We start from the raw sequence: 22,748 nt of genomic DNA, 5'->3' as shown, positions 1-22,748 counted from the left end.
CTTAGAGAATTTTAGCGATAGTTTTCTAAAACTTTCATGTCCTTCTTTGGGCCATATTTTTTGTTTACTTATTTATTTTGGTCTCTGTATTTCATATTAAGTGCTTTTCTAAATGTCTTATATTTAAGTGTGGGACACTAAGAAGCTCTGTGTACATGGAGGGATGTTCAGAGGGCTTCAGTATAGAATTATCTGGTTGGGCTGTTTCATAACCCAGTGTTACTATTTCCAGGTTTCTTTAGATCGGATTTCCCAGAAAAGTCCCCTCCTGCAGCCTGTGTGGGGGGTGTAAGTCTAGATTCCCACATCTTTGAGGCTGTGTGAGGGGAAAGTCTGAATAACATGTAATATGTACTTTTATTCAATAATTTCTTTCCAGTATGGCACCCACTTTTCAATTCTGTTCAATGTTCTTCAATATTGACATGTGCTGTTGTACCCTCTTAAAAGAAAAAAAGCCTCCAATATTCTTGCCAGGAGGTGATAGTAGCAGTTACTTAGCTGCACGGTAAAAGACATGGGGGGAGAGGGGATTCACTAATTTTTAGATATACTTTCAACCAGCCCTCTTATTCAAACCCCCTTTATAGAGGTACCTGATGATGCCAAGCTTGAGGATTTTGCAGCTTTCTCTATTGCTGGCTTATAATTCAGCATTACAGAGTCTGTTAATTTGGTTTCCATCTGCTTTCTGTCTTCCAAAAAACTGGTTTTGTTTTCTTTTGTATTCTTTATCCTTCTGAGTTTTCTTCTTTATATTTTAGTCCCTAAACTATTGTTCCAAAGGAGTTTTGAGACAGAGGTAGAGGGAAATCCATGTGTACAATTAATAGTCTTTACTAGAAGACCAAGTATGCTTTTCAAAGTAATTTTTTCCCCAGGCATATTCAGTGAATTTCTTACTATCTTATTTTAATCATCTCTGTCTACTATATCTTTGCCTTAAAGTCTAATTAGATATGGTAAATGAAAGAGCTGCTAGGAGTCAGATGCTCTACTGAGTGTTATGGATACACAAATACCAGAATAAAATTTCCCTTAAGGAATTTTGGTGATAATAATCAGAAAGTCATAAAGTTACTTTGAAGCAGACATTCTACTGAACTTGAATATGTCTTCCCATTTCTTGTCAATTTTCATATGTCCCTTTTCGTTAATCTAAAGTTTCCAAAAAGTTTATAATTTTTTTCTGTCTTCCAGCATCAACAACATGAAGATAAGCCCCTTTGCTCTTACAGTTTATATATTCTTGTATTTTACCTCCAATATTTATCAGCCTCTCTCCCCTGTTTTGTGTGTCTTTACTTCATCTTCACCATGCTCTACACTTAATGCATCTTCTTGCTGCTTTTTTCCACGTGACACACACCTATCGTGTGTATACAACTTACATACATCATTTAAGAAAAGTCTATTTTTTTCATCTTTGCATCTGTTATCCATTTGTCACAGAGATTTTGAAAAGAGATAGTCCTTACTTGATGGAAGTACTTGCTTTAGTAGAGAGAAGGATACGTAACCAAAAATTTCAAGATAGCCCAGCGTGTGCACTAATAAAAGCAATTAGAAATTAATTACTCATTCTTCTGATGAAGGAAAATTTCATGGAGATGACAGCAGCTGAGCTGTTTTGAAGGATGATTAGGAGCTGACCACGTGCTTTCTATAATATATAATAATCTGGTTGTAAGTTACTTCTTCACAATGTCCTAAGCATATTAGTGCAGGGCCAGTACTGAGAGCAATGCCCGGCACACAGTAGATCTCAGTGAATGCTAACTGATGCAAAGACATAGAAGGAGCATAAATTTGAGTTACATCTATATTGCTCTCACGATAACCTGCCTTTCCTACAACAATTTCAGTTAACTAGCTGTAGCTATTTACTGCTTTATTCTTTTCTAAAGAAGCAACATATATTTTAAAACCATATTTACTTTCCAAAATTACTTGGCACATGTTTGCTAACCTGATTGGAAGATACTGTATTTGGTAGAAACTTGTAAGACATTCAACGATTTCTCCTCCTCCAAAGTAATTCAGTTATAGTTGGCACACAGAACAGTTTAGCTCTTTAACCCAAAACTCAGAGTTGACCTTAGGGAGGAGGCTTCAAAACAACTCTGGAAGTCCCCATTCTCTGTTTTGTTTTGGGTAACTCAGGAAGAGCCTGAGTCGGAAACCTCAGCTAACACGAGACATATAAGCAGAAAAAGCCTGCTGAAGTTACTCATTTAGAAAGGGAATTGTTGATCTGGAATGAAGTTTATTTACATCCATATTTCTACCCTATATTTATGAAGACAACAGAAGGATCAATTGAGGATTACTGTATTTACAGGGAGGGACTCAGAAATGATGTATGCTACTATCTTATTAATTTAAATATAAATGTCTAGAACAAGTCATCCTTATCCATCAGTGGGGTTTTGGTGCCAACTTCCAATTCCTCCTAGGAATTTTTGAAGTACTCCTAGGAATTTTTGAAGTACATAGGTCTATTCAAGCTTTGACAGGATTTTTCTGATTTGTACCATCAGACCCTGATGAGCCTCTTTTAAAAAGGTCAAAAGAGTGAGTAGGGTCCCATGTGGATGAGACGTACAGTTTCAACTTCATCCCACTGTTCCCCCAATGCTGCTCAGTCCTCGAAAGCATGTTACTTTTCAATCCCCTATCATTGTATAATTTGCCTTTTATGTTTGTTATGATCTGCAAGATACCCAATAATGGCTCAGATTTTAAAGATAAATATGTTTAATGTCAAATTGAATCAACTGCTCAGCCATGTGTAACGCAGCCTAGCTCACACTACATAGCAGAGCAACATGTGCTCTGGGTTTACAGCCCAGCTTCACACATTCCTGCTGAGGTTTAGGATGGAGGAGCTCTGAGCTCAACTTTGTCATCGAAGTCAGAAATACTAGCAGTGTGCCCTTACCATGTTAGTTCTGGAAACAGAATGAGATGATCCACAGACGGACCTACCAAACCAGTGGTAAATATTAGTTTCTTTTCCCTCTTCTTCCTCTTCTTACTGTTGTTATCATCATTATTATCATATTGTTTTATAGATGTCTTGTCCTAAGTACAGGGGTTTAAAAAAAAAAAAAAAAAAACTGAACCAGACAAGATTGTCCACCTTGGAGAACTCACACCCCAGTAGTGAAGAGGTACAAACAGTGTAACCAGCACAAAGACAGATATGTTTCCAGGACACAGAAGAGCAGACTTCTAGGGAAAGAGGGAGGAAATGGGGGGGGGAGAGTATCAAAGGAGCCCCCACCTAAATAATATCCCGGAGCTGGCATTCTTGCTTTGGCAAAATGAGTAGGGCGCCTGTGCTGGTGTCCGTATCATCCTTTAGAGACGGGCTGATTCTGGCCTCTCTCTGAGCTCACCCTTGTCTTCACACTTCTTTGGTAATCCTTTTTGTCAACGTTTAGAAAGGAATCCATGATATTAATAATGTTTAGGAGAAGGTATAGGAGTAAAAAGAGGAGAAGACACAAAGTCATGTTTCCAATTCTTATGCTTTTACCGTGTTTCTTTTCAGTTCTTTCCCCCGTGGCTGGTGTTTTCCAGTGTGGTTGGGTCTGCTTCATCGGCCACCACTGCAGTTCAGGGCTAGTGATCAGAGACTGACTTCTCCCCTCGTGCAGTGTCTGAGTTACCAATAACTGGAAGGGGGTGCTTCGGTGAAATAGTAACAGTGCTCCACTCCTGTTTTTCTTTTCTTTGTTTTTTTAAAGATTTTATTTATTTATCTGACAGAGAGAGAGAGAGAGATCACAGGTAGATAGAGAGGCAGGCAGAGAGAGAGGGAAGCAGGCTCCCCGCTGAGCAGAGAGCCCGATGCGGGCCTCGATTCCAGGACCCCGAGACCATGACCTGAGCTGAAGGCAGAGGCTTAACCCATTGAGCCACCCAGGCGCCCATCCACTCCTGCTTTTCACCCAAGATGCACTTAGCCAAACCGAGAATGCATACGGCACAGCAATGGACAGTATGTCAAGACGAATAGGCCCCCAAGTGCTATAGAGTGTCTTTGCCATAGTGTCAAGGGTTTGCTTTCAGAGGGAGAGGCCCCTGTGCTACCATGCCTTCTGCCTCTGTTGGTCTTAGAGCTCAGGCCTAGAGTGATTTAAGAGAGGGGGAGAGAAGGAAAAGAAAGAGTGTTTTGGTAGTGACGTGACCAACCTGTAAGTGCAGACTTATTCTTCCTTCTATAATTTTAAAACAATTTTGGAAAGAACTTGTTTTTTATCCAAAATATTAAGAACCTCAAAGACATAAGGGCAATGGAAGAGATTACTTACGGAGCAGTTTCCACAGCCCATTCCTTTGCTGGCGCAACTACACTTTGCCTCCTAGAATCCTTACAGTACCCTGAAAGGCAGAGCCCTCGGTCACAGATGGGGAAAGAGAGGCACCAGAAGTTCAGTTCCCTGACAAGGGAATTAGAAATTAGAAAGTGGCGGGACTGTGATTCATCCCTCCCACCCCCCATCCAGAGAAGATCAGATTTCCCTAATAAACACTCTTACAGCTGTGCAGAGTTCCACTTATCCCACTTGCCGTGTTGGGTGCCATTTCATTGTCTTGAATTGAGTTTGACTAATCTCTGCCTTCCCTAGTGGAAGAACAGTTCTCTGAGGTCCCAGACTCTGAACTGACTGTTGTATCCCCAGCACAGATCACAGGGTGTGACACAAAGTTAAGATCAATAAGCATTTGTTCAGTATATGGATGAATGAATGAATGAGGGAATGAATGAATGCCAGGTCTCTCTCTAATTTCCGAGTCATATCTGAGTGGACTCCAAATTCTGCAAGACTGCCCATCTTAAGTTCCTTGGAACCTCTGTTTAAGCTAACCAGGGGCACAGTGTTGCTCCAGTATAAAAGAACACCAAAGCTCAAACAATTTACCTTTCCTCCTCACTTCAGCTAAGAAACTAGAACGTTCCCCTCATTGAAGTTATAGGAAATAGAATTTATGACAAAAATGGAGGGCTTAAAACCATAAAATCTAGGTAAGGGTGAAGGCAACCCTTGAATATTTTCCCCTAAGTGTTAAAGTGTAACCGTGAAAGGAACTTCCAGATTTGTCATTTACAGTTTTAATAGTCTTGACCTTGTGGTATAGAGCAGAAGGAGGGGAACTAAAGACGGGTACTGGATGGAGAATATCAAGCCCCAGCCTAGGAGAGCTGCTGATTTGTGAGAAGAGTTATTCAGAAATAACCTACTTCGACAAAAGCAGTGGTTTGTATGGGACACACTTCTAAATGAACCTTATACTCCAGTGGAAGGCAAAGGAGACTTCAGCCTCCGTGTTCTCGTGGAAACCCTCCAGCAGACGGCGAACAGCGCTCTGGGGTGAGGTGCGGTCGCAGCTGTGAAGACACCATTTTCCACCTCATTGTGGTTTTAAGTGCTAAGGTCCCTCCTTGCAAAGCAGGCAGAGCACCAGAGAAATGCCCAGAAAGGAAATGACCACAGGGCTTGGCTGGCTGCACGGTGGGGCTCTCAGAGCCTTCCAGAGCCTTCCGTCCCAGAGATCTCCCTCCCCTGTTTCTCATTCTCTCTCTCTGCACCAAAACAATGTCAACGTGTAGTAAGAGGGTCTAGTTTACATTGCCTTTGGTACAATCTCTGTCTTCTGTTGCTGTTATCTGCTGGGAACTTCTCTTTTAAATGCTATTGAACATGTGCTTTAGCCAGATTCTATGCTAAGTACTTTGTCTGGATGATTATTGACCTTCGTGATCACGGGGGGCCGGGGGTGGGGTGGTCTCACTTCTCACTGTATTATCTCCATTTCATACAAGAGGAAACTGAAGCTTACAGAAGTTATCTATGTGAGTTAGAAACTAAAGTCATCCCCAGGGAATGTGACACAGAGCCCCGCATTTTAAGACCACGTACTATGTTCTGTCTCAGGGACTACTCCTCACCCGGACAATTTCGACATCCTTCTGGCTGGCCTTCTTGACTCCGGTCCAGTTCCAAATATTCCATCCTCCATAGCAACCTCTGGATGAGCTTTTATCGAACTTAACTTAAGGCTCTTGAAATGTAGGCAAACATAAGAGTAGTTATAAACTCCTTACATTTGTAGCTCGTTCCAAACTACCAAACTGAAACTAGGGAAACGGTACAATTCAAACCAACAACTTAGATGTAGGGAGATACAAGGAATGTGTTGAAAATGAATTATAAAGTTGACTTTTCCCAGCAAATTTTACCCACCATTGGGTTATTTTGATGTTGATCTTGAAAAACCAGAGTGGTTGCTTTCATCTCAGATGTGACCGCCGTCCCCCTTACCTGGACTCTGACTCCCACTTCAGCCCCATGCCCTAGCCCCTGCCCACTTCTTGGCACTGGGTACTCTGATCACAACCCCTGTGGGGAGTTCCCACAGCACACCTTTGGGTATACACTGTTTCTGATGTCTTTGGTGCTCATCCATGGTGTACACATGAGGGGCTGCTGAAAAACTCTGCTCAAGGGACACCTCCTCTGGGAAGCCCTCCCTGGTATTCTTAGAAACTCTCATCCCTTAAACTAATTGCATCCTTTGTACACATTTCTAGAATTGTACTCATCTTCTATTGTGATTGGTTTGGGGCATCTGTCCTTTGAATGAACTGTGTACTTCGAGAGGGCAGATATGAGAAGCATGATCATTTTTATCCCACTCTTACAGATTCAGAGAGGTAAAGCAATTTACCCCAAGGTGCAAGCTGGGTCTCCAGGTGAGGTAAAGGGTCCAGCAGCATGGTTAGTGTCTAAAGACCCAGCCTAACTCTTGGCTCTTCTGACACTGGGGTTTCAGATGGTGCTTTATTTTTTTCACCCACTGTTTTCTTTGGTGACTCAGCACTTGAAGGGGAGTTTCAAAAGGCCCAGTCCTTGCCACATTGCTGATTACTCTCTCCCTGGGCCTCAGTTTTCTCATCTGTCACTGAGGGTGTTGGGCCAGTTGGCATCAAGCCTCCTTTGATTCAGTCCAGGGTGGACATGTGGCTCACAACGCCTGGGTGACCTTGTCACGTCAACAAGCCCAGCTTTGCCAACAGGGCAGAGCCAGGCTCCGGAAAAGGCAAAGAGAAGAATGGCTCCTTCACACGGGTACTGGTGTGGGGCCAGTGTTATCGCTGGAGGAAATTGACTCAAGGAGATAGCACGTCCCTATCAGAGAAAGCCAAGCTCTGGGTAGGCAGCCCCGCAATCCTAGCTCCCCTTGCCAAGGGTGCCACAGGCTGAGCTGGCCTTCCTGACACACGGCAGGGGCAGTGCCAGGCCCGGACAGGCCAGTGTGGGTAAGCACGGACCCCAGTCAGGCCCTGGTGATTCCGAGAGCCCAGATGGGTGTGGGCCCACACCACAACAGCCAGTGATCCAGGCCCCCAGCTCTGCCACTGCTTCAGTTACCCTGCTGGAGAAGGGATGTATTCCCCCCAAGGAGAACTCTTCTCTACCTCCAGTGTCTGGGTCTCGGTCCTGTGCAGCCCTTACCTGGACCCCACTTCTTGTGCCCCAGACTCTGTTCATTGCTGAGCCGGGACACCCGATATGTACTCCATTCTGCCTTCCATTTCCCAGAATCAGGGAGCACTGGACAAAAGGCCTGGAAGCATCTTTAACCCCAGGTGTTAACATCAGGTGTTATGTCAAGTTTCCCCAAGTCTTCCTGTGACATTTACTGAGCCAGTTTCACCTTAAGCTTCAGAGTTTAGCTCAAGGGTCACCTCCTCCAGGAAGCCTTCCCCAACTTCCCATGGTCTGGGTTGGTCACCAAGCCTGGTGCTTCCTTCTGCCTTGACATTATCACTGCTTATCTCCTGGGTTCTGAGAACCTTGAACAAAGAAATTATCCTTTTCCCCTTTCACTCATCCATGCAACAATTACGCAAATATTCTGTGTGGTGATTCTCCTGAGAGATGCAAACTATTGAAGAAAACAACCCCAGAAATGGTCCCTAGTGTTACAGTACATATGGTCCGGTGCCTGAAATGCACCATCTGATACGTGAGAAACTAGAACTGGACAAGTGTAGGGACGACAACTTCACAACCACTCTGCACACTGAATGGCAAGAGAATGTGATGCCACCAGGGAGGGCAGAGGAAGCCGCCAAGAGGGATGCTGGCATTGCTGAGAAGGAGCTGCAAGTACCAGAAAGGAGTCAAGGAGGGTCAAGGAGGGTCACCCAGGTCTCGCTGTTCCTTTTCCTGAGAGTTACGCAATAAATGTTTATAAATACTGAGGCTGCACTTTCTGCAAAGTTGGCTCAGAGGCCATGATCTAGTCCTCTCCTTGGTCCATTAACCCCACAACTGTTTCAGCAAATATTTTTATGTCTCTGTCACTCAGGGAAGTGTCGCTGTCTGGCCCATACTCCTTCCCCTCAAGATCCACAGTCTTTGATCGAACCCTGGCCTAGAGCCTGTGGCCAGACCACCTGCTGCAGACTTCCACATGTCCTCTCCCTGCGGGGTCTCCAAAAGTCACCCCACCTTGTTCTCTGTCTCCCGCAAGCCCACATGGACTTTTGCCTCTTCTGGTCTTTTTGTGCCCGTGCAGTTGCCTGAGCTGGCGAACCTTCTCTGCCATCACCAGCTCAGCTACTGCGATGTTAAGCTTGCCTCTTGCGCTCAGCTGAGCCTGCTTTCCTATTTCTCTCAATGCCTCCTGGTCTCCAGGGAACAGGATTAGTTCTGGAACCCCGACACCCTTGATCCATGTGGCAGACCGGCCATGCCCAGCACACTCCTGAGACACTACCCAAACTTATCTTAATGCTGGGTTCATCACAGCCAAAAACACATTTGGTTAATCAACGCCCCCTGGTTTTTTTTCCCTAAGCTGGAGCCACTCTGATCAAGATTGAAAATGTGCCCCCATTGTAAGTGGCTACTGTTTCCAATTACATATGCTTCTCCCAGCCACCATGCAATCTGTTCGCTTCATGCTGGTTTGCAAGAGCTGTTCACACCAAACCATTGACAGCCACTATCTAAACTGAAACCATCTGCTTAGCCATTTGCCATGCACGGCTGGGTCTTGCAGGCTTACCCAGTTGAGGCCCTGTGGAGCAGTCCATAAAGCAAGCATGAATTAATGCAGCCTGTTTTTATTAAATGTCTTGCCACTGATGGGAAGAGGGACAAGCCTGTCTGGCAAGGATAATGGCCAATCTTCAGAGAATCTGAAGTCTTGGATACACTCCAATAGCGCCCTGCATCTCAAGACCATCGAATGTTTCAGGAGCGTGGTCGTGCTTAGAAACACTTTGTCTATAAAAGCTTTTTAAAGATTTTATGGTTTCTCCTCTTTCTTGTGAAAAAGTTTATTGGTGAGCTCTTTAGCCAGATCTTAAACTCCTTCTGTTCCCCTTGTTAGTGTTTAGATGGAAACTCAGAGACAAGCAAATAACAGTGTCTAGGAGCTTTAGTGGGGCACCGATATCCTCGATGGCCGTTACTGACTCTGGAAGATTGGGGCAGATAGGTTTTCTCTTACTCGTCTGAAAGTCCTACACAAGAGTCCATCTGCTGATTCAGTGATCTGGAATAATCTCCATCCGTTGGTCCAAAAACCTTGGCCAAAAAAGTGAGCCTCCAAGGGAGAGGATATCTTGACCCACTCATGCCAGCCACACGTTTGTGGCCGGAAGTTTTCTAGCATTGGAGAGGAACATCAGCAGTCAAACCCAAGGCCACTGCCAATGATTTAGAAAGCTCAGCAAAGTTCACCTACTCTGATTCCATTTCTGGTGTTTTGACTACCCAGGTAGGAGAATGATCTGTAAAGAGATTGGGCTCCTGAATGAACGTAAGCATCCATCCCACATGAAAATATATTTCACACTGTAAAATAGTACAGTGGCATCATATAGTGGCATTCAAGGTTTCTATTATGCAATTGTTGAAAAAAGTTTATTTTTTTTTCAGTGTTCCAAGATTCATTGTTTATGCACCACACCCAGTGCCCCACGCAATACGTGCCCTCCTTAATACCCACCACCAGGCTCGTCCAACCCCTCACCCCTGTCCCTTCCCCTAATATTTTTAATGAAAGAAGTGAATTCAAGAAGAATTATTCAAGCCAAGACTGATATGCCCCTTCCCCTCTGCAGGGATATTCAGAACTTCTAACATCTGTCAATCCTCCCAGTGGACTCTGGCTGAAAGCAAGAAGGTCTGCCATTCTGGCGGGTTCAGGCTGAATGCTGGTACCGCCTCTAGTATATTCTACATTTTATTGATTCAAAATTAGATGAGTGGAAGTCTGTAAACTGGGGTCACAGCCCTTACCTTCCTCAATTTGCTCTTTAAGATCTCATACTGCGATTTTGCAAATATTATTACCAGCATCATTGGTATGAGAATTGCCTTTGTATTTGCGGTAAGACTCCGGTCACGGGTCTGTGATCCAGCAATCATTTCCTGAGCTTCTCTTGAGAGCCAGCAACCCCTCTGGACCCCAGGAATCTAAAGATGAGAGCTAATGTGGTCCCTCCCCGAAAAGCTCACACCTCAAGGGCAAGAAGCTGTTCTTACTGTTCTTCAGTGTTCCTCACTTGACGTCCTAAATAAGGTATTTTTTTTAAAAATGCAACCCTAGGGGAAAAAAGAAAAGAAAAATCCCCAAAAAGCAGAACTACAACAATCCTCAAAGCAAACTTTAATGTTCTTTAAGCAACCTTTACACTTTTTTCTGCTCAGATGAAAAGGCTGTAGAATTTTCTATTTCTGGATTCCCCCACTCACTGTTGGGAGACCCAGAGCCCCATGGGATGCTTCGCCATGTCCAAATGAATTATGTTACCCCTTAAAGTTCCCTAACTTTCCTTTTCCCTCATGCCTTTGGTTCAGCTACTAACTGATCTCACTCTGCCCCCACATTTACCTGGATGCCCAGGGTCCTTGGTGTCTTGGCCGCCACTGGTGCCCAGTCCTCGCTTCCCCATCACGGGCACCAGCTCTGCAGTCCTCACGCTTCCTTTCTTTTGTACAAGCCATCAAGGATCAAGATGGGTGGAATTCCCTTTGGTAGAAGCCTCACCGGGTGCCAGGCTCTGTGCAGATACATTCCCATATGCACAATTTGATCCCCACACAGCCACCCGATAGTATCATCCCTGTTTTGCAGAAAAGAGAAAGAGGCTCAATGAGATTAATTGCGGCCCTTAGAGAAGAAGGAATTTTTTGAACCCTTCAAAGCCAGTGGCTACTCTAATGTATCAGGAAGAGTTACGCTGTGGACAGGCCCACTACCAGCAAACCTCAGATAGACACAGACAGGGGAAGAAAGAAATCCTGGAAGAAAACACCTATAATAACAGGGGCATGGCAAGAAATTCCTTTTTATGGTAATAACGTGGACCATCGAGGGCTTGTGCCTTTGAAAATGGCAATAACAAACAGTAAGGCTTGGTCTGGGTTCCTCTGACTTGGCCCATTTTTCCCCTCCGCCCCATCTGGGGAGACTGAGAATTTGAGGATACCTTTACAAAGGTAGTGTAAGAGGCTTTCTGAAGCAGCAGTGATTTGAGCGTTCCTTGTTACCTGTTTGTATCACAAACCAAAGTGAAAGTAGACTTGGCCAAATCTGAATGTTCATTTCTGGCATTCTTCAGACCTGGAATTTATCTTTTTTAGGCTGGCTCAGTTCACATACTTTTGTCCTTGCTTTCATTATTCCCTGGAAAGAGGGACACATGTGAAGGCCTGCAGAATCTAATTTAACCAGCACTAACGGTGGGCCAAGCACTGGATTAAGTGTATTTTATATTTGGTATTTTTCCTAACACTCCCCTATGGTTGGAAGTATTTTTTTTTTTTTAGATTTTATTTATTTTATTTGACAGATAGAGATCACAAGTAGGCAGAGAGGCAGGCAGAGAGAGAGAGAGAGAGGAGGAAGCAGGCTCCCTGCCGAGCAGAGAGCCCGATGCGGGGCTCGATCCCAGGACCCTGGGATCACGACCTGAGCCGAAGGCAGAGGCTTTAATCCACTGAGCCACCCAGGCGTCCCTGTTGGAAGTATTCTTATCCTAATTTGAGGGCATTTAGGTTTGCTACCTTTTATTTGTTTATTTATTTATTTTTGGTGTCCTGTTTTGTTTTTGCCATTATAGGCAAAAGCTGAAATAATCATTTTTGCTCACATTGCAGATAATGACCTTAGGGCCACTTCTCAGTAATCAAACCAGTTACTCGGTCAATTCTTTGAAGCAGTTTTAAAGCCCCTGATGTGGATGGCAAAAGGGCTTTCTAGAAGGTTGGCATCCTTGTACCCTGACGCATGAGGGCCTGTGCCTGCTGGTGTCTCAAAGTCTTGCCCATATAGTTGATGTGCAGCAAGGACAGTACAGAAGCTCAGCTTTCCAATGAACCTAAAAACAAGCTGAAAGACCGTGGCCTGAGACTAGAAACCAGCTCCCTGCTCTGCCATTGGCGCTGGGCGACACTGGGTCAGTGCTTGCCTCTCTCTGGGTCTCAGGTTTCTCAAGTGTGAAATGTCGGGGTAGAACAGAGGATCGTGTAGACTTTTTCAACTCTAGTTTTCTCTGGCACTTTGGGAGAATATAGAACCTCTTCAGGCAATAGGTGGCTCGGAACGTAAATCAGATACACTTACACCTCCTGTCTCCAGGGGTCTATAAAAAGCAGATGGAAAGTTGTGTCTTTGAGGTCAGCTTGGGTCTTAATCCTCTCTTTATCATTTACTGTACGGGAGGTCATGCAAAATCATGTCTCCTTTCTAAGCTCTGGTGTCCTCATCTGTGGAAAGTAGATAAAGATGTCATAGGATTTTTTAAAAGGTCAAATGAGGTAACATATATAAAACATGGCACAAAGTAGGAGCTCAATAAACAGTAGTTCTCTTTATAGATGAAAATGTAATATTCCCCTTCCTCTCCCCCTTTTTTTAGTGTTATGTACATATACATCTATATATGCATATATCTATAGTTTATTGAGATATAATTGAAATACCAAAAAATTGCACACATTCCATGTATACAGCCTGATGAGTTTGAACATAGATATGCCCAGGACATCATCACCACCGTCTAGGTACTAAATATATCCATCCATCATCTCACCAAATTTCCCTGTGTTCTTTCTGTATGTGTGTGTGTAGCAAGAGAATTTAACAAGATCTATCCTTTTAACATATTTTAAAGTGCACCATACCATCCTGTTAACTTTGGGTATTGTACTGTACAGCAGATCCTTGTCCCATTCTTTAGGAAAGAATAATGAGTTCTTTTTATTTATTTGTATATTCCGCATATAAGTAAGATCACGCAATATTTGTCTTTCTGTGTCTGGCTTATCAAAGGCAATTCTAAGTAACCATTCAAATGTCCTGAATACCCAGAGGCCTCAGGATTCTGGTTTCTCATCCTAGGCATCTGCAGCTTCCAGCATTTTCCAGCTTAGCCTCCCAGCCCTGAGCACCATCCCCCCAAGCCCAAGTGTTTTCAGATTTAAAGTGGATTGGAGAGTTCATGCTGACCCTCCGTATAACCAGAGGCACCACTTCATGGATACAAATCTGTCCCTGACATCACGGGTTGGCCTCAGCGGCTTTGATGTTCCAACAGTTTACTAATGTCTCTGTCAGTTCAGGGAGGTCTTTGAGCTAAACGCTGATTGATTAAATGATGAATTCGTTCTGCAGGTTTGCGTCTGTTCCCCACACATTTACCACTGTGGACTTCCCTGGATGATAGGGTTACAAAGCTGAAGAAGAGTTAGTCCCTGCCCTTTGGAGTTCCCAGACTAGTGGCTGAGATGCCGAAGTAAACAAATCATTACACTAGAGTGTGGGGCGTGCTGTAACAGAAGCAGGTGAGGTGAGCTTCGGGAGCACCGGGGAGGGAGAGCCTCATTATGTCGGGAAGAGAGGTGGAGACAGGCTTCCCAGGGGTTGTGACATTTAATTTAGATGCTGAAATCTGAGTAGAAATGTGTTAAGTAGGTGTTGAGGAAAAGGATACTTCTATAGAAGGAACAGCTAGGCTTAAAATAAAGAGTCTAACTTATCTGGGAGGGAGATCAGACAGGAACTGGGGTGGGAAATGGCACAGGTAACGTTGATTGGGGCAAGATCACCAAAGCCTTTCCATGACAGGCGAGGAAGCTTGCACACCAGCCTGCAGATTTACAAAGTTTCATAGCAGCCACTAGACACATGTATCTCTTTAAATGGGAATGAGTGCACTGTGCATAAACAGTGAATCTTGGAACACGGCGTCAAAAACAGACAGAGACACAGGGAGAGAGGGAGCACAAGCAGGGGCAAGTGGGAGAGGGAGAAGCAGGCTTCCCACCAAGCAGGGGACCCAATGTGGGGCCCAATTCCAGGACCTTGGGATCATCACCTGAGCCAAAGGCAGATGCTTAATGACTGAACCACCCAGGCACCCCTATATTTCTTTTTTTTTTTTTAATTTGAATGTAGTGAACACACAATGTTACATTAGTTTCAGGTGTACAAGGTAGTGATTCAACAAGTTTATACATTATGCTACATTCAACACAGTGGAGCTGCCATCTGTCCCATTACCTCACTGTTACGGTATCCTTGACTCTATTCCTTCTGCTCTTTTATTTCCATGACTAATTCATTCCATAACTAGAAACCTGTTATCTCCCCCTCCCCTTCATCCATTTTGTCCAACCCCCCATTCCCCTCCCCTCTGGCAACCATCAGTTTGTTCTCTGTATCCATAGGTTTGATTCTGCTTTTTGTTTATTCTTTCTTTCCTTCTTTTTTGATTCCACTTATGAGTGAAACCATATGGCAGTTGTTTTTTTCAGTCTAACTTACTTCACTTAGCATAAGGACCATCCGTGTTGTCTCAAATGGCACGATCTCATCTTTTTTATGACTATGTAATATTCCATCCTACTAATTCTATTTCCATGTTTAATTGGCTCATGTGGCTGGTGGCTGCCAGTTGGACAGCACAGATACAAACATTTCCATTATCCCAAGTTCAGTGGATAGTGCTGTTGTATACAGGGTAGATCGAGTGATGGATTTCAAGGGGATGGTCATGAGTAGATTTGTCTGTAGTATAGAATAGATTTGACATGGGTAATGCAGAGGCAGGGAAAATTGTGAGGAGGTTATTATGATATTCTAGAAAAAGATGATGAGGATCAGAATTGGAACATGGACTGTTACTCTACAGGAGGGAACCAAGTCATATTTACAGTTCATGGAGTAACAAAAGACCAAAGATCATGATCATCAGTGCAGTTTGTCAGTTGGGATCTGATGGGAGTTGGGGGAGAAATCAATCTCACCTCCAGTTATGAGTACCGTTTGGCTTTAACCCTCAATCCTGAAGCTTCTCTCCGGGCTCTGAGGGTGTGGGCAAACCCCCAAGTGCATGCGAGCTCTCTGCAGTTTCCCTGCCCCCACTTGCCTCTGTTTTGTTGTGCCATTAGGTCTTAATCAGATGTGTATCTCTTTTGGCCCCTTCCCCATGCTTGGTGACCTGAGTATGGAACAGGAGGATTATATGGCCCGCCCACACATCTGTTTTGCTCCCAATGTCTGGGTTCTATGGTTATAACATGGTTATAGATACCGCAGAAAGGCGGTGGCAGATTGGACGATAAGATGTGGTTCCTGGTCTCCTCCCTGCCAGATAGGATCTCTGCTAACCAGAAACAAATTACTTCCATTCACAGGAGACAGGAGGATGAGCCCGACTCTGCAGGGGGTGTTGCTAAGTACACTGTGGTAAGGAATGTTGACTGTTTATTAAGAATGCAAAGATGCTCTCCGTGATAGTCACAGGGCTATGGGAAGTTTGCTCACAGCCCAGAATTCAGGGCTTCAGGATGGACTCTTCCCAGCCATGTCACCCCAGCGTGGCTCCTTCAGTTATAAACAGTTCTTGCTATGACCACATCTGTCAATCCTTTCCCTTTCCGATGAGAAATGTTGAAGAGCAATTAGGAAAATTGCAGTTCCTAGAGTAAAGAAGTTCTCTGACAGCAAAAGGCTCATTTTCCGTTCCTTTGTATTCTTCAGGGCCTACCTCCAGCACTAACCGCTATGTGAAACCTTCAGATGCCTAATTTTGCTCAAGCCGATTCTTCATACAAACATGTTTGGCACCCACTAACGATAGCTGGATGACTATGCTCCTGCCTGCTTCCCTCCATAATGAGCATTTCTGGCCAGGATTCGGCCCCAGTCCAGGTTTTCACCTAGAGGACCTGCCCAGAATTCCATTCTGTAAAGGTTCACAAATTGTACGAATTATGATTCATAGTCTCCAGTGCATCTGGGGTAAAGCAGATCTTACAAGGTGTCGGAGAGACTTCAAATAAGAATCTGAGGAAGAAAGGATCCATTTATTTTAGGCGTTTTTGTTTCTTCATTTCTTTAGGTTTGCATTCACTCACGCCTTCATTCCATCACCGCACGAGCATTTACGGAGTCCCTACCAATGGCCAAGCAATGCTGACGACAGAGAGATTAGCAAAATCAAGAGTTTAGAAACTGGTGGGGCAGTCAGGATTTTCAGGAAATAATGACAGTCCCTCGTGGGAACCACCCTGCTGGAAGGCTGTGCCAAGTGCAGGTCAAAGACATCAGGGAGTGGGGGCCTGGGTGGCTCAGTGGGTTAATGCCTCTGCCTTGGCTCAGGTCATGATCCCAGGGTCCTGGGATCAAGCCCCGCATTAGGCTCTCTGCTGAGCAGGGAGCCTGCTTCCCTCTCTCTCTGCCTGCCTCTCTGCCTACTTGTGATCTCTGTCAAATAAATAAATAAAATCTTAATTTAAAAAAAGAGTAGAATATTTAAAAAAAAAAAAAAAAAAAAAGAACATCAGGGAGAACACTTGCTCTGTTACCCAAGGAGCGCAGACTCTGGAGTTCTTAGCTGGGCTCCATAATTACTAGCTGGTGGGCCCTGGGTAATTTGTCTCTCAGAGCCTCAATGTCCTCATCCCTAAAAATGGGGGGGGGTTGCTCAGGGTGGCATGTGGTAATATTTACAAAAGTGTTGGGGCTGTAGCTGGACCAGAGTAAGTGCTCAATGGATGGTATTTTTCAGGCTTTTGTATTCGTCAGCCTGAATGATTGGGATGACTCACCTTGGTCAGAGGTGAATGTGACTGTGTTGAAGAGACTCAGACACAGCAGGTGCGCAGATGTCTCTGATAACATGTTTTCGATGATGCAGCCTTTGACCGAGGCCTTTATAATGCACAGTCTCCTAGATTTGGCTTCCAGAAGATCAAACAAGATGAGTCTGTCTTTCCCTTTCCTGTAACACAATAATACTTGAGTCGTGAGAGAACTGTAACCATTTGGGACTGGAATTGGTGTTATTTTTCACAAGGTTTCATTGTAGACCTGTTCACTGAGACACACAGTTCTGAAGGGGCCATAGAAATGTATGGAAGAATAGCATGTTGACACTCTGCGTGGAAAACACGTGTCTCCCTAAGTCATGGTTATGATGACTGGTGTCGTCATAAAGCCGATAGGGAGTTAGTATCATCCTGACTGAAGACGGTGGTCACTGATGTTTATTTTTTTATTTTTTTTTTAAAGATTTTTATTTATTTATTTGACAGACAGAGATCACAAGTAGGCAGAGAGGCAGGCAGAGAGAGAGGAGGAAGTAGGCTCCCAGATGAGCAGAGAGCCTGATGCGGGGCTCGATCCCAGGACCCTGGGATCATGACCTGAGCCAAGGCAGAGGCATTAACCCACTGAGCCACCCAGGTGCCCCACTGATGTTTAGAACATTGGTCAAAACAGGGAAGAGATGCTGCTGGCACCATGAACCTGTATTTTCAGAGAGACAGACAATAAAGTGCAGAGATACTAACCAGTTAAGCTATACCGTTATCTTCTCTGCTGTGGAGTGAAGAAAGGTCTGGTTGTTTATATGCCCACTGACTGCTCCTTCACTGAGAGCAGAAGCCCAGGAGAGGCCAGTCAAATGTTGATACACGTCTCAAAGAGGCAGGGCCTGCCCACTGGTGGCAGTGGACAGGGAAAATTCCTCATTGGCCTCCTGCCTGAGGCCCTTTTCTTGCTCCTTGTTGATTGAGAATGAACATCCAGGACGATCAATAATGTCTCTGTTGACAAAGTCCGATTTCTAAACCATTGACCTAGAGCAATCAATCTTTCTCAAACACACTTAGGAATTGCTAGTCCTCTGACTAGCCACTCAAATAGAAGGAGGGGGCACCTGGGTGGCTCAGTCGGTTGATTGTCAGACTCTTGATTTCAGCTCAGATCACGATCTCAGGGTCCTGGGACTGAGTCCCACGTCAGGCTCCATGCTCTGTGGGGAGCCTGCTGGAGTTTCTCCCCCTCCCCCTCGGCACCTCCCCCTACTAGTGCGCTCTCTGTCTGTCTTTCTTTCTCTCAGATAAATAAATAAATCTAAAGGGAAGGGGAAGGGAAACCATATTTACGGATCCTCTCTTCAAAATATCTTTATATTTCATTCAAGAAATCAAAAGCTCCCAAAAAATGATACGTCAGGGAAGGCAGTGGTGGGTGCTCTTGTTAGCCTGCATTCTCTTGAATACTTTCCAATTCTCTTGAACTGAAGTCACGAAATCTAACTCAAAAGGGGTTAAGTGAAAGGGTGTCTTGACCTATATAATCTTGAGGAAGAGATGGCTTAGGAATGACTTCAAAGCGTGGAATAGATTTTATTTTCCTATTTCTCCCTAGTGTCTTCCATAGTGCATTGAGCTGAACTGGGTTCATAGAGCAAGATATTCTTGAAACTGTGAATTAATCTGTCCTTGTAGAACAACCCCTTTATATTTCCGTCAGGTCCTGGGATGTTTTCAGTCATGCATCTCTAAACAATGAGGCCGCCTGATCTGACTGTGCTTGAGTCTCTCAGACTCCTTTTAGCCAATGTTTCCACCCCTGTGCCTGAGCACTAGCTTTGTCAGAAAAACCCATTCCCTTCCAAGGTAGTTAAATTTATTTCCTGACGTACTTGTTAGAGCCCCTTTATTCCTTCAGCCCAATCAGTCCCTTTTCTCCCATACGCTTTTCTTCTCTAGGACTCTCATGTATCATTCAGATCATTCCAACTAGGCCTTTCAATACGCAGTTCATTCTGATTCAGTTTGATTTGATTCAACCAAAATTTGCTGAGCACCTCCTGAGTATGGAGCTCTGCTGGCTTCTGGGGACACAGAAGAGAGTACAGTAGAGTCAAGGCTCTCAAGATTTTGTGCCATAGATCATGGCGAGGATGTAATTTTTTAAGATCTCATGTGCTCTGGAATAAGACAAAAATGCATATGAAGTCTAAGGAAGGAAGTGGTCACGTGTTCTTCTACGTACTGGAAACACAGGAATGAATAAAACATCACTGTTCTCAGGGAGCTCTAAGACTAGAAAGGAACATAAAATTATTATTCATCATAATAAAATTATTATTATAATAGTTATATAATTATATTCATAATGATAATATATTATATAAACTACAATAACATTGGAATAAAATTTTATTATTGATGATTGAGAATTTATTATCTATTATTCATACTGACATATTTATTATGTAAGTAAGTGTAATATTTTTATCTCTACATAAATATATTCATATAAAACTATATATGTATATGTAAATATATAAAATGCAAGGGAGGAAGGGGTCAGTTCCATCATGATGAAAGGGATAGGGGGCTTCACAGAGTCCCACAAGGTCTGTCATTTCTCCTTTCAGACATTCTGCCACCTTAACCCTGCCACCACCTCAAGTTCCTCCTGACATTCCGTGCCTTGCTCCTCATAGCTAACTTCTGCTCTTCTCTGAGTTAGGAGAAAGGAAAAAGACAAAGCGCTACGATGAACTGGTAGCCTGTGTCGTGATATTATCCGTGTGGCAAACGTAAATGTATGCATTTCCCCTGAGTTGCTTCTCTGGGAGATAGAGGAAGTGAAGCCCAGCCCTGCCACCTCTCTTACGGGAGCAGGACTGTCTCAGGCTGTCCCTGCACGAGCCAGAGGGGTGGGTCTTCTGTGTCTGGGCCATCTGGCCTGGATGTTACATTCCCCGGGAGATGAGTATCACAGGACTGGGCAGGGTTGAGGAAGACCATTGGGACAACATTCTCTTGTTTTCTTTTAATTACCTCAGAGGCAAAAGATCTACAACTTTCTTCAAAACATTTTCTAGTCTCTCAACATGTAGAGCAGGCAGTTCTTCCGAAATGGGGCAGGTGGCATGGGGGTGGAAGCAGTTTCTTGTCAGAATGGCTCTCCCTTGATTTACAGTGTATTTGCCCTTCTTCATCTCCCCTCACCAGTCACTGAGAGGGCCAGGAATGCCGGATACTTTCCAAAACACCCACCCCCATGGGAACAGTGCCATCCCCAGTTGAGAACCATTGGATATCCCCAATGCGCTTTTAACAGAGTCTCAATGATTGATTGATTCATTCATGTAAACCTTACAAAAACAAAGCACCTGAATCCTACTGTGCACCTTTAATTGCCACGTGCTATAAAGCCTATAGACAGGAGTAAGACACCTCCTGAGATCCTATTCCAAGCACAGAGAAAAGACGAGCACTGGTGTTACAATGTTTGTCCATTCATCTGAAAATATGTTTAGCCTATTCAGCCTGCATTGGAATCTGTGACTCAGACACTGTCTCATGCATACAAGGCAAAACGGAGTGCAAGTATCCTGTGAGTACAGAGGGAAAGGGCATCCTTCCCAGTGGGGATCTGGGAGTAACATTTCAGATGATACTTGGAAGGATTGGGATAACTAGGGACTGGGAAGACCTAGAATGAAACACCCCAGGTGGAGAAAGCCACATATGGAAGTGAGATGACAGGTGACCCACTTTGACTATAGCGATGGGAGAATATGGGAGTGTGCGATGCCAACCACCTTCTATGTTGCATACTGCCCCAGGGCCTTGGTGTCTTCTTTTCCATGTTTTCAGGATGCAATTCCTAACTTCACCCCCCACCCCCACCACTTAACCATTCCCCTGATCTCCCTTCACCAAATCACCCGCTACCGTTTTTCCAGATTTCAGCTTAATGATCATTTTCTCAGAAAGCCAGTCCCCTCTGATTTCTGTGGGTCAATTCCACGCATTATTGGTTTCATTGCACCAGTATCTGCTCCTTTACATTCATCTGGGTAGCTTTGATTAGGTGTAACTGCTCCCATAAATTGTAAGCTCAAGAAAGCAAGAATCTGTGCTTGGCTTTGCATCATCGCTGCTCCTGCATCCAGCACGTAGCTGTGCCAGAGACTTTGTGGCTGTCACTTGCTAAATAGATGCATGAACGAGTGGGCTGGCTTATGCTGTGGTAACTATATCATGCCGTGGAATTTACCTGATCTCTACCTACAGCAACAGGTGAATGACAAGAATTACTCAGTATGCTAGCACTTTAGCTCCAACCTATCCTTAGCCTAGAAAGGTCTGGTCAAGAAAAGAAAAAAGTAGCCATATATATATATATATATATATATATATATATACACACACACACGCACACACACACACATATATATATATGTATATGTGTGTGTGTGTGCGTGTGTGTGTGTGTGTGTGTGTATATATATATATATATATATTTTAGGCAGGCTAGAAATTGAAAATGGGGGTTTGGGGGGAATTTTGTTTTTCTTCCATGTTGAGATTTATTGCATGCATGAGACCTTACAAACAGACTTGGCTCCCAAAGGATACTATCACTGACTCATCCAGGAGAGATTTAAAAATGTGGTTTCTAATCCATTCATCTGTGGAGCTGTCAGGTGCTTCCTATGAATTTTGTGGTAATTAAGATTCTTCCATGAGATATTAGCCATTAGTAGCTTTTCTCATAATCCTGTCGGTTCTCCTGAAAATAGTAAGTCTCTTAAGCCATCATTCAGCCACACTGATTTATTAAAATCTAATGACCTGGGGCCACAATTAGGATTCCATACTGATGAAATGGTTTCTGGTAACTCCTTTTCTCTGGAGACCAGAGAATGAATTTACAGTTATTAAGACCAGGTCTTGGTCATACATATTTCCAAACTTGAAAGCAAAATGCAGTATCAGCCAAAAAATGAGTAGCCTGTAATCTCTGTACGCAGGATCCACCTCTCTGTAAAGTCCCCTGAAGGTCCTGGGCCAGAGGAAGAAGTGAAAAATTTAGGAAGCCAGGGTCCAGTTCTCACTCAGGCTGATGAGCAAACTTTTATTATTGACCATCCCGTTCTGCAAGGAGCAGAAGAGGCTGGACTGGAGCTGTGGCCTTCAATAAGAACAGAAGATTCTGGTCAGAAGGAGGGCCCATTACTCAGTGACTCCCCTCCTGTCTGCGAAGCAGCAGGAAGAGGGCCCAGGGAAATGCCCAGTGCAGAGCAGATAAGCAGACCAGTAAAGCACAGCCCCTCTTCATGCCACAGAAGCCCAGGGGAGAATCTTCTGTATCTCTCCTGACCACCTGCTGCCCCTGGTCCCCTCATATCTGTTGCCTTACAGCAGTATCCTCCTGGATATCTGGTCTTCTTCCTGATGAGAGCCCACAGACTTGGCTGTATACATTCTCCAATATTCACGAGGATCAAACATCCTGCACATTCTTCACCCCTGTTGCCTCCCCCAACCCCCACATGCACACTCCAGGCAAAGAATCCTCTTTACTATATTTGATTTCTAAAGACATTCCTCAGGGCA

Source organism: Enhydra lutris, unplaced genomic scaffold (genome assembly GCF_002288905.1).
Source record: "Enhydra lutris kenyoni isolate GAN:26980312 unplaced genomic scaffold, ASM228890v2 scaffoldscaffold13, whole genome shotgun sequence".
NCBI lineage: Eukaryota > Metazoa > Chordata > Mammalia > Carnivora > Mustelidae > Enhydra > Enhydra lutris.
This window is presented reverse-complemented; position numbering follows the sequence as displayed.